The sequence below is a fragment of the Thalassophryne amazonica genome, chromosome 13 (genome assembly GCF_902500255.1).
Source record: "Thalassophryne amazonica chromosome 13, fThaAma1.1, whole genome shotgun sequence".
Classification (NCBI taxonomy): domain Eukaryota; kingdom Metazoa; phylum Chordata; class Actinopteri; order Batrachoidiformes; family Batrachoididae; genus Thalassophryne; species Thalassophryne amazonica.
In genome coordinates this window covers 51,121,375-51,140,639 of record NC_047115.1, presented here as the reverse complement: position 1 = coordinate 51,140,639, position 19,265 = coordinate 51,121,375, and positions in this window count along the sequence as shown.

Here is a 19,265-nt window from a genome sequence, read left to right as displayed (position 1 = left end):
CACAGTCTGTCAATCACTTGGTCATTTCAGCTTGTGGATCGCCTACTGGGATGTGCTTTGCTCTCCACTGATGTGCACCTATTTTTGAAGCAATTATACTCTTGCATTCTGCTCCTGGCATCAGCCTGCTAAATTGTGCAAATGGTTTCTGCTTGGGTATCACCAAGCTTTTGGTAAAATTTGATGCAGTACCTTTGTTCAAGTCAATCCATCATGCTATAGCAAATGAGAAACTGGCGGGTGGCTGAATGCCCACAACTGATGTGCTCTGCAGGCAAGAAAAACCTCATATGTGCAAGAAGGTTTCCTACACCTTCCCAACATAGGCCAATCACACACTTCATTTGTTTTCTTGAGATAAAATAAGGTTGGATACCTTTTCAATACAACTCATAGCTTGATATACAGCCCCCCCCAAAATGGAGTTTGACTGATTTTGAGTCACTGATCCAAATTTCTGTCCTGTTCCACATCAAATTACAGACACTATTTGGCTTTGATAATCTGATACCTGACGTTTTGTCCCACAATTAAGATCCATGTAGTTGTTTGCAAAACTGGCTAAAGAATAAAAAAAAAAAAAAAAAAAAACTCTCCCTGAACTGACACCGTATCATTGTGAAGGTGTTTGTGTGCTCCAGTGATCCTGGAAGTTGTGTTGTCTGGAGCATAAGCTCCTGGTAGGATCTCCCTTGGCAAACTGGTGCAGGTAAGGAGAAAGACAAAGAGCGATTAACAAACATGTGATGAGCATCTTTGCCCAGGTTAGCAAACCCGGTTCTCCTCCTGAAGCCAAGCCTGCAGTTGGGGGGAGTTCACAAGTAAGCGCCTGGCAGCTCTTTGTGACATCCTGGAAAAGGTCCCTGTTGGGGACTCGTCAGTTCTACTGGGGGACTTCAGTGCTCATGTGGGCAATGACGGAGAAACTTGGAGGCTCCCCTGATCTGAACCCAAGTGGAGTGCTGTTGGTGGACACCTGTACCGGTCACAGATGATCCAAATATCAGCTATGTGAGGATGCTCTTCCTGGACTTCAGCTCAGCCTTCAACCACATCATCCCGGAGATCCTGGTCCAGAAACTGACACATCTGGGCATCTCCACCTCCATCTGCCAGTGGATCAAGGACTTCCTCACAAACCGCCCACAGTCCGCGAAACTTGGCCCCCACCTTTCCTCCATCATCACACTCAGCACCGGTTCCCCTCAAGGCTGTGTACTGAGCCCCCTCCTGTTCACCCTTTACATGCACGACTGCTCTCCGACCCATCCCACAAACACCATCATAAAGTTTGCGGATGACACCACCGTGATTGGGCTCATCTCAGGGGGGGATGAGACTGACTACAGATAAGAGGTAAATCGATTGACAGTGTGGTGTTCAGCTAACAACCTGCCGCTGAACACCACAAAAACAAAAGAAATAATCCTGGACTTCAGGAAGAACAGGGCTGACCCAGCCCCGCTCTACATCCAAGGGGACTGTGTGGAAAGGGTCAGCTCCATGAGGTTCCTGGGAGTGCAGCTCTCTGAGAGCCTCTCCTGGACTGCCAACACCACAGTGGTGGTGAAGAAAGCCCAGCAGCGACTCCACTTCCTGAGGGTGCTCAGGAGAAACAATCTGGAGGAGAAGCTGCTGGTGTTGTTCTACAGAGCCACCATCGAGAGCATCCTGACGTACTGCATCACAGCGTGGTACGGGGGGTGCACAGCAGCAGACAGGAGAGCGCTGCAGAGGGTGATCAAAACGGTCCAGGGGATCACTGGTTGCTCTCTGCCCAGCCTGGAAGACATTGCCAGCTCTTGCAACCTCAGCAGAGCTGCCAGCATCTGCAAAGACACATCCCACCGCAGCAACCACCTGTTTGACCTACTACCATCTGGCTGATGGTATAGATCAATCAAAACTAGGACAAACAGACTCAGGGACAGCTTTCTCCCCAGAGCGATCACTGCACTGAACAATAACAAATGGCTCTAATCCGCACCTTTCAAGTTTCTTGTGCAATATCTGTAAACCATGTGCAATTTTCCCATGCAATATGATTCCACAGTTGTGCATAATTCTCGTTTTACATTTTACTTGGTCCACATGTTATTTTATTTTATTTTACCATATGTTTATATTAGTTGTACATATACTCTGAATAATTTACCGTTAAATTTCACTATCTTTTATATTGGCTAAAAGTTACTCGCACCACGGAAAGCACCTTTTTGGAGTTGCACTCAAATCTTGTTGTAATGCAAATTACAATGACAATAAAGGCGATTCTTCTTCTTCTTCTTGTTTGAACACAACAGTCTTCATAAATAGACTTAGTACCGGTTTAACAATTTATCTTCTCCCCTGGATATCTTACCCCCAGGGGGGAAGTTGTCCTAGGATATCTTACCCTGGATATCCCCCCCAAAGTTTTGGCAAGATATGTTTGTCAGTATGTATGTATGTTTGTTTGTTTGCAATCATTGCATTTTTCACCTTTAACTTGCTGTGCAGCACACACTTTACATTGCAGACTCTTGCAACTTCACATATAGCAGCCCTAGTAAGGTACCTTATCAAGCTCAAGGTCAAAGGTCAAGGTCACAGGAAGGTCAAACACTAAATTCAACAAAACAACTTTCCTGGTCGCAATTTTTGAAATTTTGTCTCAAATTTGCCATGAACATAGTCATAGGCCTTGCCCATTACCTGGGATAAGCGATTGACCTTGACCTTTGGGGTTTTGTTTGAGGTCAAATGTCACCTAAATTAGGTCAAACTTCAGATTACAATTTAACATGTTGTGTAATACACCAAATTAATAATATTTTATGATTACATTAGTACTAGCAGAATATAGTTACACAGTAGTGTTCAGAATAATAGTAGTGCTATGTGACTAAAAAGATTAATCCAGGTTTTGAGTATATTTGTTATTGTTACATGGGAAACAAGGTACCAGTAGATTCAGTAGATTCTCACAAATCCAACAAGACCAAGCATTCATAATATGCACACTCTTAAGGCTATGAAATTGGGCTATTAGTAAAAAAAGTAGAAAAGGGGGTGTTCACAATAATAGTAGCATCTGCTGTTGACGCTACAAACTCAAAACTATTATGTTCAAACTGCTTTTTTAGCAATCCTGTGACTTACTAAACTAGTATTGAGTTGTATAACCACAGTTTTTCATGATTTCTTCACATCTGCGAGGCATTAATTTTGTTGGTTTGGAACCAAGATTTTGCTCGTTACTAGTGTGCTTGGGGTCATTGTCTTGTTGAAACACCCATTTCAAGGGCATGTCCTCTTCAGCATAAGGCAACATGAACTCGTATTTTGACATATCCAAACTGATCCATGATACCTGGTATGCGATATAAAGGCCCAGCACCATAGTAGGAGAAACATGCCCATATCATGATACTTGCACCACCATGCTTCACTGTCTTCACTGTGAACTGTGGCTTGAATTCAGAGCTTGGGGGTCATCTCACAAACTGTCTGCGGCCCTTGGATCCAAAAAGAACAATTTTACTCTCATCAGTCCACAAAATATTCCTCCATTTCTCTTTAGGCCAGTTGATGTGTTCTTTGGCAAATTGTAACCTCTTCTGCATGTCTTTTATTTAACAAAGGGACTTTGCGGGGGATTCTTGCAAATAAATTAGCTTCACACAGGCATCTTCTAACTGTCACAGCACTTACAGGTAACTCCAGACTGTCTTTGATCATCCTGGAGATGATCAATGGGTGAGCCTTTGCCATTCTGGTTATTCTTCAATTCATTTTGATGGTTGTTTTCTGTTTTCTTCCACGAGTCTCTGTTTTTTTTTTTTTTTTTGTCCATTTTAAAGCATTGGAGATCATTGTAGATGAACAGCCAATAATGTTTTGCACCTGCGTATAAGTTTTCCCCCTCTCCAATCAACTTTTTAATCAAACTACGCTGTTCTTCTGAACAATGTCTTGAACGTCCCATTTTCCTCAGGCTTTCAAAGAGAAAAGCATGTTCAACAGGTGCTGGCTTCATCCTTAAATAGGGGACACCTGATTCACACCTGTTTGTTCCACACAATTGACAAACTCACTGACTGAATGCCACACTACTATTATTGTGAACACCCCCTTTTCTACTTTTTTTTTTACTAATATCCCAATTTCATAGCCTTAAGAGTGTGCATATCATGAATGCTTGGTCTTGTTTGATTTGTGTGAATCTACTGAATCTACTGGTACCTTGTTTCCCATGTAACAATAAGAAATATACTCAAAACCTGGATTAATCTTTTTAGTCACATAGCACTACTATTATTCTGAACACTACAGTATGATTACAAATAGATAAAACTTTAATTATGAGAAAACTGTTCATTACAGCAAACTATTGCTATCATACTGGGTGTCGAAAAAATAACATAAATTTGTTGTTTGGTTATTATCATACTGTCAGTATAATAAGAAGTAAACTGATTTTTGCAGGGTAGAGAAGAATCTGTTCCAGGGACGTTGTTCTTTTGAATACATTTGATCTTCACTGTGGGCTCACTTGCCATGTTGTTCAACACCAGTTGGGACTCTAAAGTTTAACTCGTTCTTCATGCTACTAAAACATGAAACCACTTTGCTGTAATATCCAGTGTAACAGTATATCTTACAGTAACAGTGTATCTTGTGTGTATCAGTGGGGGTAAGATATACTGTTACACTGGGCGTGGCTGTCAAATAATCACCACCTGGCGATGAGTAGGGTTAGATGGTTGGGTAAGACTGAAGTGATGACCCATAAGGCCCAAGCAAGTTGCAAAGTTTTTTCTTGTAATGTTTGGTGGAAGAATGTGTCCACTAGTGTGTTATTATTTGATTATTATAGTATTTGTATCATCATGCACTTGACTGTAAACCTTCAAAGAAAACATTTAGACAGATGAGGATTCTGAAGAGTATAGCACAGTACTGTATAGGTTCATGACCCAAAGCAGAAGAGCTGAATGAAGTTACAGGTTTAAAAAAGAGAGCAAAGAGACACCCAAATGAAACATTGTCATAATAAAACTGATCTGTTTTAGTGTTTGTTACATTTGGAAGGATTACACAGTCCACACAAGGCCTACTGTGGTAATTCCATGCAAACAGTCCTGTTAGGAAGAAAGAAAGAAATAAAGAAAGAAAGAAAGAAAGAAAGAAAGAAAGAAAGAAAGAAAGAAAGAAAGAAGAACCCGCCACAAAGCTTAGGCTGAGATACAATCACATTTACTATGAAAACGTGGAGCCTACAGTACAGGGTACCACAATGAAATTGCAGGCCACTTGAGATGTTACCTTGGTAACCACAACAACAAGCAACAGCAATAGAGAAATGAAGTGCACAGATGGAAAATAACAATCCCACAAAGTAAAGGAAAAGAGTCGTCTTTTGACTTAATTATAAATTATACAGTAAACCAAACTCAACCCAAATGAAGATATATTGGTCACTGCCATTATTAAAAAGAAAACTCAAATTGTAATATTTTACAGTCCGCTGTGTTAGATGACAGACGACACACTGAAGCAGAGATGTTGTGATTTGTCTGGCAGAACAGCGTAGCAGCCTGTATGATAAATAACATTTCGATATGTGTTCCAGTAAATGGCCTCCTGCTTTCTTTAAATGAATTCTCTTTTCATTTATCAGTAGAAAATGCAATCTTGTTGTTCGCACACTGAGTTAGGTGTAAGACGAGGAAGTAATGCTGGTGGTGTCACGGCGTCATCACCTCCTTCGTCTCACACTTTGTCATCCCAGAGTCACATGTTTTCACAGAGCATGAAACATTACCATATTAGTAACACACCAATCAGCATCGAGTGCCGGTGCTCATTACAGCTGTAATTCATTAACACAAAAATATAATGAAAGTTGAAAGAAGGTGATTCTGCATTGTGATAAAACAAAACCATTATAAAGAAGAAGTAATGGCACTCCTGTCAAGAAAAGCCTGGGAGACTTGCTTCACCACATCCACAACACCATGGAACCTTCTTGGGTCCTGGATGGGAACCATCCAGGCAGACAACCCACCTCTCAAAAGTAGTCATCTGTCTGCTGCAGCCAGGTGTTTCTATGTTATTTTTGGTGTTTCTATATTAATGCAAAAAGCTGCTTGTTTTTTATATCACTTTTTTGTTTTTGTTTTATTACTGAAATGTCATTGACAACTATATAGGGACAATCAACTCCACATGTTGTGACCACCAACCGGACCCGGTGCCACGAGGGGGCGTTTGGGGGCGACACCCCTTCACGTCATCAACCTCGCCCCCTGGGATGTTAGAGTTATCAAAAAATTAAAAAGAAAGAAAAAGAAATACTGGAAAATATAGCAAAATATTAGTTATTCAATAATATCACAGATTTAACAAATAAACCAAATTAACTAAACTAAATTTTGAGAACGAACAACAACAAAAAAACAATTCCAATGATTTTTCTTCAGAAAACTGCTCTATAAATGAGCAGTCCTGTCACACGTTAATGTTTTGTAGAGATCAGTGGTTTCTGCCATGAGTCTTCCATGTTTTGGCCCGATGCGTCGTTCCTATTGGACAATGCAAAGGTACGTCACAGCTCAGAGTGTCGAAAGTTGGCGCACCTCATCTCAACAGAACACCGTCTCTGTGTGGTATGCAGGAGATCACTTGACCGAGGGTCTATACGTTCAAATAATAATTAAAAAAATACTGTCATCACTCTTTACTCTTACTCAGTCAGTCTCTTACAACGGTGTAGCCTAAATACACAAGCTTTCCAGGAGCGCACCCAATTCATTACGCACGCTCAGAGGCACGTCCCCTCCGATGCATACTTTTTTTGGGGGGGGGGGGGGGGGGGAGGCGACCCCGCACCCTGTGATAAACTCATCGCCCACTTAATATTTTTTTTCTGGCGCCGGGTCTGCCACCAACCCCATCATAGTGCTGGTCATCACAAGGCATCAGAGGGTGTTAATTACGTTGTGTAACCAATATGTTGCAATAATGCAAGGGATACCCATTTTAAGACAAAATCTTAAGTTTCTATTTAATCTATAACAATTGAATATTATTAATAATATTTTATTATTTTATTGAGGAGCACAATTCTGCAGGAGAGTAGCACGGACACAACTGTTTTAGGTCAGACAGCGCTGTGTTGTTTTTAATCTTTTATCTGGAGCACTCTTTGTCTCCCTCTCTCCCTCTGTCACTCTGTCTCTCTCTTTTTCTCTCTTCCCCGTCTTTTTCTCTCCCTTTCTGTGACTCTTTCTTGCTCTGTCCACTCTCTCTCTATCTCTCTATGAGGATGTGCAGTGGGCGTTCTTTGATGTGCTCGCTGTGAGCATGACACACGATTACTGAGGAAATATGAGGTCATGCTTTCATTAAACGCTGCACTCCTTTCAAATCCAGCTCCCACAGCATGCATATGTGTCTTTAAAGTGGGAAAGTCTTTCAGCTAAATGCTGTGCTGTGGAAATGTGATGTCATCTGTTCATCAAAGCCAAAACGCAGTAGAACAGAAGAGGATAAATAAATAAAAAATGTATTTTCTATTTTCATATTTCTGTATGACGTTTGCATGTTCTCTCCGTCTTTCTGTGGGTTCCCTGCAGGTGGTCCGGCTTTCTCCCACATCCAAATGCATAGTTGAACTGGAAACTTGGGTGAGAATCTTTTTTTTTGTCTATATGTTGCACTGCGACAGACAGGCCTGTTCAGGGTGTACCCATCCACATCCTCTATGACTGTTGGGATAGGCGCAGCCCACCCTTAACCCTTAATTTGAGTAAGTGGGTGTAGAAAATAGATGGATAGGTGAATTAAATGCACAAGTCTGGAAAGCTTGAATGGGAGTCCTGAAGCCACTTCCAGCTCGGCCGCTTCCAGAAACAGCTGTTTCTTTCTGTTCATCTCCATGATTTTGGCGTGCTCCCCAGTAGCTCGTGTGTGTATCCCACCCCTCCTACAGTTCTCTCACAAATCTCTCACGGTAGGAGTCTGTTAGAGAAATTCTTCACTCGAGGCCAGATTCAGAACCAAAGTCAGGTTATTTTATTTTTGCAAGAAGGAGCAAACACAAAGCTACATAGCGTTGTTGCTCAAAGGAGTTATGTTCTCACACAGGCTTTTATACAAAGTTGCATTTGGGACACATAAACAGCAATCGCATAAAATACATGGTGTTTTCTTTGCAGCTGGACGTGGGTGTAGCCACTCCTCCTCCAAGCTGTGGCTGCTATTTTACCTGTTACCAAACATGTTTACTGGAATCTTACAAAATGAACAAAGGTTATAACGTATATAGCAAGGTTACATAAGAATAAAACTTGACAATCTTTCACAGGGACACATGTAGAGACAGACAAACATATTCATGTCTTTGGAAGTGAGAGGAAGCTGGAGCACCTGGAGAACATGCAAACTCCACACGGAAAGGCCACAGATGGGACTCGATCCCATGACCTTCTTGCTGTGAGGCAACACTGCTAACCACCAAGCCACCGTGCTGGCCATACACAAACACACTCTTCTGAAAATGGACTATTGCCTTCCCAACCTGGTCTCACGGCAAATCGTGCTTCAGCAGCACAAAATATATATTAATCTATTGGTTTGTGATATTGTGACAAAAAGCGCCTCATTTTTGTCACGGCAGCATGAATTCATTCTCATTCATTGTGATGGCTGCACGAAATTAAAAGTGAAGCAGGGGGGTCGGGGTGGTTATGGTTAGGGTGGGAGAAGGAGTAAGATTAGGTTATGGTTAAGGTTAGGGTTGGGGGTGGGAGTAGGGTTAGGAATAGTGAGTTAAAAAAGCTCCGTCACGAAAATTTGACTCATTTTTTCACTGGAGCATGAAAAAAACAAACAAACAAAAAAACAAACAAACGTGAGACTGGGTTGTGCGTTTTTGCCCGGGCACCGGATTTTTTTCAAATTGAATCCTGCTTCATCACCATGTATATGTTTTTGTGATGCTGTACAGCAGCGTCCATCTCCAAGACCATCTGTAATACAGCATGCATACTGTAATGTAAATACAGCAATGTTACAGTACTGAAAACTCAATACTAACCCTACTGTATCTACGTTTTCATAAAAGTAGGAAGTGGGCTGAATACTTTTTTACATACTGTAAAATACTGCATAGGAAATACATGCCCTGATGTTGGGGTGATCCCGGCTGCCTGCTGGTGTTGTTGGGCATGACTTTCAGTCGTCCTTTGAAGAAAGATGTTGATTTCTTCAGTTGCCGTGATACAGGTAAGTTGTCAGGTTGGTCTGCTGAGTGCCAGGGGTTCAGGATGGCTGGAGTTGATGTTTCAGCACTTCAGGAGTTCCTTAGTGTAGTCCTGTAAAAAACTGCAAGCTATGGGTATTTGCTCATCTCTGCACACACACACACACACACACACACACACACACACACACACAGTGTGCATTGCATAAAGGTGTACCATTCTGAATGTACTGTAGGACACAATCAACAGCCATTATATAACAGTTGAGTGGATCCTAGTCATTTGATTGGTGCTTTTGTATGTCACGTGACATGGATTATTCATCCCATTTGTGTTGCATTGCATTTAGAGTGCAAATTTGGTTCCATACGTTTGGTACCATTGCACTCTGCACATACACACATGCACGGGCGCACACATACACGTGTACACGTGTACGCACACGTACACACAGACAGACAAAACAAATCCACTGTGCTGTATGCCATCTGATGTGATTTTTTTTTATTCGCTGCACTGAGGAAATATATATATATATATATATATATATATATATATATATATATATATATATATATATATATATATATATATATATATACACATGGTGGACTTCATGGTCAGAATTATTTTTGGACTCCTATTTAAAGATCGTGTTGGATGTTGGATTGTTGTCAAAGTAGCAGTGACGCACCAAAGCTGGATTCATTTCTGAATGAATATTTTTTTCTCTGCACTGAGGTGGTACCAAAATGTAAGTTCCTTTTCTGTTGTTTGTAAATTAATATAATATAAAATGACAAGGATGTATTTTAGCCGTTATATAAATAATGAATGTTTATGAGTTCAATGGTACGAATATTTCATGGAGGTGAAAGATAGAACGCACCATTCAACGAGGCAAACCAAATGAAATATTCGTTCCATTGAAAGAATGAAAAAACATACCACTTGTTGAATGGTATGTTCCAGCTTTCGCCTCATAAAATATCTGTACCATTGAACTCATATACATTCATTATTTGTATAATATTGAGTCATAACAGTATACCATATGTATATAAAGTACAGTGACACTTACACTACCTGCACATAGTCACTGTGAAGATTCTTCACAGGGACGCTGTTCCTCTCAAATGGGTCCCTGTACACCTGTTTCACTGTCATTTGGTGTTGATGTAAGATGTGTCTCAAAGTGGAAATACTGACTCGATCGATGTTATTGAATTCATGTTTGTCTACAAGTATTTGTTGCTGAAGCTCTCTGAGGCAAATTGTGTTGCCTGCCTGCACAATATTCACCACAGCCAGTTCTTGCACTTCGAGAGGGTCTTATAACAATTCCTTACAAAATGCAACCAGAAGATGACATCCTTTTTACAGTGTACACTGTATATTCATACTGTATGCAGTGCTGTAACATACTACTGTATGACCAGTGGCTTTACTGTACATCACAGAACTACCTGCCTGTTTTTGTTTGTAGTACACATCCATTGCATACTATAACTACAGTCTGGAGTAAAGAGTTGAAGACAGCCTACCTGTTTTCCTGTCTGAATGTTCTTATGATGGAGGCTACAGTGGGCCGGCTGAAACTGGGGTGGAGTCTCTGCCCAGCCCCCCTCACTGTCAGGCCACGATTTATGACATGGTCCACCAAAATTTGTAATTATTTCATTTGAAATATGCCTCTGTACCTCACCCATGCCACACTCCTTTCTCTTTCTCTACCTCTTGCTACAGTCGTGTTTGCAAAGTTCTCCAGATGGCTTACCTGACGCCTACTTGAAATGGTGTTGAGTTTTCTGTGAAAGTGTTTTCCGGTGTGAGTGTTAAGTATTTGAAATTACCAGATGTGTTTTTCCTTTTAAATAGAAATGTTTTCCTAATGGAAATAATAAATTTCATTTTTGAACTTAGTGTCTAACTGTGTGTAGATTTTCTGCAATGAGTGTGTTGGAGAATTGCAGCTGGAGGAGTGTACAGCTGACATTGTGTTTTAGGTATGGACACAATGTTGTCAAAGTATTTGTACAGTAAGGTTATATTTTGATACTTTGATATAAGCATTTGATGTTGGTGTTAAAGCAATCGGCAAAAACTCTCCAACTGAAACTGGCCGGTGACCTTTTGCCAGCAGCGTGGCATCGGATGCCAGTGACAGGTGACACCATTTCATTAATGAGTACTCAGCCACAAATTACTTGATATTCAGAAGCTTTTTTTAAATTTTTGCAGCATCTTAGCTTTTTGTGCAGTGCTGTATTTGTTCCAAATTCCACAGGATGCGGAGGTGTGGCTGAGCGCTTGCCGTACTTTGAACACTACATAGTGGCAGAACTCTGCTGCAGAGAGAAACCTTCTGAGAAGCCTGGCTGAGCACAGCGAAGGAGAGAGGACGCTGGGAAATGAAGTGTGAAGAAAGGTTGGCATAAAGAGGTAGGACAGGATCCAGCTTGTACAGTGACATCCCCATGTCTATCTCAGTCTCATCACCACCGCCGTGTAAAGAAGATGAGGGCACCTGACAGGTGGAAGGGGTGGAAGTAATGACTTCTACCCAGTGATGGACCTTCAATCTCCTGAAACAAACAGAAAGCTGGTAGTGCAGAAGAACACTGTTTAAGCATGTGAGTGTAGGTGTGCAATGTTTGACTTCTCCTTTCTTCTTTGTTGCTTTGTTATAAAAACACCATCCCAGCGTACATTTGGCCAGTTCATCTCATATTTTCTCAGCTTCACTTGCATAATGTGGCTGTCAAATTTGAGCGAATGCCCAAATAACAGGTTTGAACAACGAACGGTGATCACTGTGTTGTGCAACAAATGGCCTGACACACTTTTACTGACCAGAGAAGAAAACAACACTGTAGATGAGATGATAGCCTCTCCTTGGGCTCACAATCAATATGTCTCAGTCACAAGATGTATGGGGATAATTTTACTTGCTGAGAGTGCATGGGGAAGCAGGAGGCTGCAGGAGGGCTGCAAGATGTAGTTTCTCTGGATGACACGCACTCGAATGACCTTTTTAACTGGCGCCTTTGAACAATCTTATTATCTATCTATCTATTGTGTTGAATCATCTTTTGCTATGGATGCTGACTCTATATTCTTAGAGTATTTTGATATTTTTGGTCAGGTACACCCAGGTATATATAACGGCCGAGTTGATCCTTCTCATTTCATTGGTGGCTTGTACATCATGTGACATGGATTATTCGTGTCATTTGCCATTGTTTCATTTACCATGCAATAGCGCTTTTTAGCATGCAATTTTGATGCTATATGAAATGTGCTATTGCACGCCCCGACCACTGCGCATGCTCACACTACCGGGGACGGTGTTTAGCTAAACATGGCAGAGTTTGTTTTGCTGCCGGTGTCCCGTCGAAATGAGGTGAACGTCGAGATGAGGTGCCTCACGCAACTGCACATGTGGAGATGATGTAACTCGCTCGACGTGCCACTGCGTATGCTCATTTTTTTGTTGTTTTTCTGTCAGTTTTTTTATTAATTGTATTCAGTGTATTTATAGCCTAGTAAGTAAAACATTTTCTGTATTACGCTAGGAGCATAAATGTATGTATATGTATATTTTGCCTGTCGAAATAAGCTAACTCCAGGTTAAAAATACTTATCGTTTTATAGTGAGTAGATTTTATACATTACTATGATCAGATGAACAATTTATACCACACCATACCCTTTATTTATATAGCACATTTCACAAACATAGTTTCCAAAGTGCTGTACAAAAAAACAAAAAAACAAAAAACAAAACAAAACAAAAAAAAAAACACACAGAGGACCACACACTCACGCAGTGTTAAAAGCCAAAGCATAAAAATGGGTCTTTATACGAGACTTAAAACACTCTACAGTGGGGGCTGTTCGAATGTTAAGGGGCAAATCATTCCACAGCTGAGGGCCCACAACAGAAAAAGCCCTGTCTCATCACAGGCACCACAACCAAAGCACGGGGAGGCTGATAAATTCGGATGAGGTCCGAAATGTACGTCGGGGCCAGTCCATTCAAAGCTTTAAAAACAAACAACAAAATCTTAAAATCAACTCTAAAACAAACTGGAAGCCAGTGCAGAGACGCCAAAACCGGAATGATGTGCTCTCCCTTTCTGCTACCAGTTAAGAGACGCGCAGCAGAATTTTGGACCAACTGTAAGCGAGAAAGTGCATTTTGGCTGATGCCGATAAAAAGTGCATTACAGTAGTCTAAACGAGAGGAGACAAAAGCGTGCATGACATTTACTTGCTCATCAAAATAAGCAAACTTCGTCAACTAATTTTTTTCAGTGCACACATATGCAGTTACGCGAGGAACCTCATCTCGACGACGCACCACATCTCGACAGAACACCAGACGACGATTTGAAGGAGCTAATTGACACTGCTAATTCGTCTAACACACACATAAAAAGCAAATCCACTACGCCGTAAGCTGTCTGGAGGCATGAAGAGCTGTTAGGATGAAGAGGATGAAGTTAGGATGAAAAACTGGACAAACTTCTGAGGCGATTTTTCACTGGAGTGAGGAAAGCAGACGGCAGTCTGTACACAAAGTCTGTGCACAGCATCATGGACTACATCACTAAGACTGGTTTTTGCAAGTTGACTGAGAACAATTTTGTACTCCTATTTAAAGTTCATGTTGGACTCTTAAGCACCAGTGATGAACACCAAAATGTAAGCCCATTTTCTGCTGTTTCTAAATTAATAAAACATCAAATGACAAGGATCTATTTTAGCCATTATATGAAACAAATAATGAATATTTTTTCATTCTTTCAATGGAACAAATATTTCATTTGGTTTGCCTTATTGAATGGTACGTTCTATCTTTCTCCTCATGAAAACCAAACCATTCAACTTGGCTTCGCCTCATTGAATGCTTTGTTCCAGCTTTCACCTCATGAAATATTCGTACCATTGAACTCATAAACATTCATTATTTGTATATTATTGAATGAGTGTGTGTGTGTGTGCTTTATTAAATCACATCATTAGAGATCTCTGTACTGAATAATGGGGTACCACAGGTTGTAATTCTGGGCCCATTGCTTACTTTGATTCATCTGGTACTTCTGATCAGACTGTTCACATTTATGGGATTTCTTTCATTTCTACATTGATGATGCACAACTGTATATGCCTATGATATTGGGGTTTCACATATTGTGAAGTTACAGGTTGGTTGAAGTGAAAAACTGGATGTCATTTCGCTGATGAACTCAGAAAAGACTGCCTCAACACTGAATATTATGATCAACTGACATTATCTTTGGATGAAGACGAGATAAAGACCTTGCTGTGATCTTTCACCCAGTTGTATTGTATATTCTTTATGTATGTATGTACGTATCTCTCATATCTTGTTGAGAGTGTATGTACACAGTATTGACAGTGTTGAGCCAACTTTAAAACCTCAGGTCAACCCTCTGACACATTTTCTGCTGAACTTTCTCTGTCACTCTCTTTCTCTCTGAGCTGCTACATAATTCTTTGGTCGTCATAATTTTGAATGTGATTAAATGTTATATTTGAGACATAATGTGGTATTTGCTGTACATATTATGCCATGTAGCTAATTCAGTTTGTCTTTGTGTGTAGTTTGTGTCGAGAAATCCTATTCACATGACTATTACTGTTGCCTCACAGCGAGAAGGTCATGGGTTCAATTCTCGCTCGTGGCCTTTCTGTGTGGAGTTTGCATGTTCTCCCCGTGTTTGCCCCGGTTTCCTCCCACATCCAAAGACATGCGGGTTAGGTGGATTGGAATCTTTAAATTGTCCATAGGTGTGCAAGTGGGTATGAGTGTGTTTGTTTGTCTGTTTGTGGCCCTGTGACAGACTGGCGTCCTGTCCTGGGTGCACCCCGCCTCATGCTCTATGACTGCTGGGATAGTCTCCAGCCCCCTGCAACCCTTAATTGGACTAAGCGGTTGAAGATGAGTGTGTGTGTATTATTAAGGTCTATTAAAATTCTGGATTCCAGTAACTGTGGGTTATTTTCTGACTGGGTTTCTATTTTTAGAAATTAACTTGCATGTCTGGGAACAGTTAGGAATTTTATCGACCATTTCAGCTTTTTCCAAACATTTGGCCCACCAAAAGCTCTCTAATTCAAACCCTTCCAGCACATACAGTAATTCACTGTACCTATTTATCCACACCTACCTATCAGTTCACTAAACATTCATCCACCTGTATTCTTTACATCAGTCTTGCTGTGTTTTTTTGTGTGTCTTTTCTTTACAATGAGAACAGAATCATGGCCAGTAACACGATTGTCTTACATTTAAACAGTACATTCTTTGTTCTTATAATGTTCAGTGCACTCACATTATTTTGTGCTGTCACATTTCTGTTGAGTAATGCACATCATAAAGAATATGTCCAGCATGTAATTGCTGCTGCTACTGTCTGAGCGTGATCTACGTCCTCGCACTGTGGTCATGCCCGCCCACACGAGCGTGCATGAAACTGTCACCACGGGATCTTTCACGCAGGTGGAACTTTTCACCATTCGCCAAGTCACTTTTTTTTGTGCTGTTTTTCAGCCGGTTTTTCTTCTTCTTTCGACCAACTTTGTGTTATGAGTCAAGGGGCTCTTAACAACGACAGCTTGGAGTCTTTGAACTAGTTGTGGACAAGGCTCTCTGATGGTGCCACTGAATATACGAGGGCTGTCAATAAAGTATAGGTCCTTTTTATTTTTTTCAAAAACTATATGGATTTCATTCATATGTTTTTACGTCAGACATGCTTGAACCCTCGTGCGCTTGCGTGAGTTTTTCCACGCCTGTCGGTGATGTCATTCGCCTGTGAGCACTCCTTGTGGGAGGAGTCGTCCAGCCCCTCATCGGAATTCCTTTGTCTGAGAAGTTGCTGAGAGACTGGCGCTTTGTTTGATCAAAATTTTTTCTAAACCTGTGAGGCACGGTTCGAAAAATTAAGCTGGTTTTCGGTGAAAATTTTAACGGCTGATGAGAGATTTTGAGGTGATACTGTTGCTTTAAGGACTTCCCACGCAGTGGGACGTCGCGCAGCGCTCCCAGGCGCCGTTGTCAGCCTGTTTCAAGCTGAAAACCTCCACATTTCAGGCTCTATTGATCCAGGACGTCGTGAGAGAACAGAGAAGTTTCAGAAGAAGTCGGTTTCAGCATTTTATCCGGATATTCCACTGTTAAAGGAGATTTTTTTAATGAAAGACGTCGGGACGCAGCCGGTGCGGTGCGGCGGCACAGGAAAAACACCTCCGTGTTGATAACCATTTGTAAAATCCAGGCGGCTTTTGATGGCTTTCAGTGGAGTGAGTATCTGAGAAATTGTTTAACAGTTGGGCATGTTCCAACTTGTCCTTAAGGCTTCCAACAGAGGTGTTTTTCCTGTGGCGGAGCGTCGCGGCGGCTGCGAGCCGACGCTGCAATCCGTCCGCACGTCTTTCATTAAAAAAATCTCCTTTAACAGTGGAATATCCGGATAAAATGCTGAAACCGACTTCTTCTGAAACTTCTCTGTTCTCTCACGACGTCCTGGATCAATAGAGCCTGAAATGTGGAGGTTTTCAGCTTGAAACAGGCTGACGACGGCGCCTGGGAGCACTGCACAACAGTATCACCTCAAAATCTCTCATCAGCCGTTAAAATTTTCACCGAAAACCAGCTTAATTTTTCGAACCGTGTCCACTTCGATGTGCCTCACAGGTTTAGAAAAAATTTTGATCAAACAAAGCGCCAGTCTCTCAGCAACTTCTCAGACAAAGGAATTCCGACGAGGGGCTGGACGACTCCTCCCACAAGGAGTGCTCACAGGCGAATGACGTCACCGACAGGCGTGGAAAAACTCACGCATGTGCACGAGGGTTCAAGCATGTCTGACGTAAAAACATATGAATGAAATCCATATAGTTTTTGAAAAAAATAAAAAGGACCTATACTTTATTGACAGACCTCGTATGTCTTGGACTTTATTTACATCAACTATGAAGAAATACAAACAGTACAGCGCTCTATGGTAAATCTGAAGGAGTAGACAGTTCTGAAAAACTGAGTGACTGTGGAAGAAGGAGAAGAGTAAGGAAAGCCACCAAGACACCCAGATAACCCAGAAGAAGTTATAGGCTTATGCGGCTGTCGTTGGAGAAATTACGCACAGTGCAAATTTAGCATTTTGTATCACCACTCTGAGCTTCATAGTGGAATAGAGAGGAGAAGGATATTCTTTCACCAAAACAGATCAAATCCAGGCTTGCATCTCAGCTGTACCTTCTGGCAAATTGAAGCTAAACTTTCAGGTTTTCTTTTTTTAGAAAATCCTCCTCTATACCACTTCATCATGAAGCTGTATAACTGGTGATACAAAATGCAAAGCTTTGAAGAAATTTGATTTGTAAAGGGTGCCAAGATTTACTGGCATAAAATGCTAAAAGATTGGAAAGCTGTTTAAGCATAATCCAGTAGTATGATTTTTTTTTTTTAAGTTTTACATTTAATTGGGCCATAAATGGAAGCAAACATAGACAGTACAACTGGTTGTTCAAAATATTACTTTTGGTTTTAGTATAAGTCATCCAGCAGAATTTTGCACCACAGTACAATAGTTTACAGTAAAGGTTTACATCTTATTAAACCCTAAGCGTCGTATAACCAGAATTCCTTGATATAATGATGCTATCACTGAAGTGACCATGTTAAATACCTTTTGCTAAAATCTCAAGTTGGACATGAGTATTCCAGCATCTTTGTAAAGATTCAGCCAGGTGTAGTGTGCAGTGCCTTCTGCAGTGCCAAATTCCCCCCCCCCCCCCCCAAAAAAAAAAATTCTTTAAAATGAACAATCATTGCACCAAAATATCAATGATAAATATTTGTTTTTGACTGTTGACTCAGCCTGAAATGACAATAAAAAATTATGATACAATCATACAAATCAAATTTACTGCAACTAAAAGAAGAGCAAATAAAATCTGTCCAACTCAACAAATCTGTCTCCATTTTGACTTAGTTTCTCCTCACTGATGTAAATGTATAGAGTTGCTGTTCTGCATCCTTCTCTGCTTCCATACAACATTTGTGCTGCCTTAGCAAGTTAGTCCAGCTCATTAGAAACTACTCACTCCTGCATTCATCCTCTGAATAGCAATGCACTGGACCTTGGTGCATCTTGGCTGTTAATGGGGAAGACAGATGACAATCTGATTTCATGATATGCCTACAAAACACCCCTGAATAATGAATGGCATTGGAGCAGCCCCATTGCTCCATGCATCATTTGAGCTGATGTTTCCATTAATGGTGCTTCTCTGAAACAGCAAGGTGCACTTGGACATGGCCCAAATGGATTTGCCTCCTTCACGCAGTCGTTTTTGCATCTGCTGTCAAGATCAGGCCCTAAATTCAGTTTTTTCCCCCTCTAATTTGTCACCAGTCTGTATATATTTGCTTATCCTTGCACTATGATGCTCTGCTATAACTAAAATCTGGAGAGCAGGGTGTTAACAAATCTGTTTCTCTGTTGGCAGGAGTCCCACTGATGCTGAAAAGGCTGACCATATGGTTCTTCCTCTGATGTGGTTTAACATGCCTAGGCTGATAGTGGAGCTGGTTTATATGCAGTAACATTTCAGTTCCAAAATCACAGTCCTGGTCTTATGCATTTTGCATCATGCTGAATATTCTCACAGGACTTGTACTTTGCTGTACAGGTTTAAATGATAAATATGTATATGATTATTTAATAGAGAACTCCTTATGTGTTGAAGCTGCAAAATGGATCCCTGGAGGAGCAGAATGCTGACCAGGCGTAAGCAGACATGGAGACAACAAAGAGAGACAGATGGAAAAGAGATATAGAGATGGTTTATAATGAGGGTCCTTTTGTTGTGGAAGGAGGAGACGTCTCCTTACATAGTACAGCAGGAGGAGAATGGCACTGGGACAACAGCACATCACGTTTTAAGAGTAAAATGCATAATATTTGTATGTGATATACTGTG